Below are 1043 nucleotides of genomic sequence, written 5' to 3' on the forward strand. Positions count from 1 at the left end.
TGGGATCTGATGGTGAATGTTCTTACCCAGGTAGTAGGTGGGTGAGGAGATATAAGTGTCCTCCACTGTTAATACATGTTTAGAGGCTGAGAGGTAAGAGGTAGGATTGAACGAGTTGCCTGAATGATGCCTCAATTGTTGCTTACCTCCTCCAGGCACTCGAAGGTATACATATGGGCAGTATCCAGTCTCACAGGGCCTCATAAGTCAGGCCTCGGTTCCATTTTCTGCTCTTACAAACCTTGATTGGCTTCTACAATACAGGCCAACTACTCTCAACCACTCTTTCTTACCTTGTTTCTGAACGGGTTCAACATTGGATGTTTCTTTATGTACAACTAACACTGTGGCTCAAATAAAAAGCTTAGAAGACAGCCGTGGATATTTTTTATAAAGCAAAAAAAAAAAAAAGAGAGAGAGAGAGAGAGAGTCAAGAAACAAAATTTCATTTACGAAAGTAATCTATAAAATTCCTGACTAAAATAATAAATGATAAAATCTGTACCCTTCCCACTGCCCCTTTCTTTTCCATTTTCCCTTCCTATCTTCTCTTCCTATTTTTAATTTCCTTCTTTCTTTCCTGGTACAAAGATGTCAGGATCCATCTGCGAATGGGGAGCAATATATGGGGCATCTCAGAAGCATGCAGGGTGCTGAGGCAGAGGAGAGTCAGGCAGAAGCACATTCAAGGTGGGTAAGGAACTGGCAGATGGAGAAGAGGTGTAGGGGTGGTTTGGAGATTCATTACAATGAGCAAATAATTGAGCAAGTAGATAAAGGCAATGCAGATGATGAGAGCCAGGTGTCCTTCAACTGGATAATGAACTACAAACATGAAAGTTAGACAGCCAGAATTACCCTGAAGGATTAAATTAGAATTAGAAGTGTCAGTATGAACTCATAGTTATAGATCAATCTATCTATCTATCTATCTATCCTCTACTTTTGCTAGTTCTCTGTCTACCTACAGGGGCTAGAAATAAGATACTCCAGCAGTAATGAGCCATAGAACACCCAGATCTTGACTTCCAAATACTCTCCTC

Source organism: Propithecus coquereli, unplaced genomic scaffold, assembly GCF_000956105.1.
Source record: "Propithecus coquereli isolate 6110/MARCELLA unplaced genomic scaffold, Pcoq_1.0 Scaffold380, whole genome shotgun sequence".
NCBI lineage: Eukaryota > Metazoa > Chordata > Mammalia > Primates > Indriidae > Propithecus > Propithecus coquereli.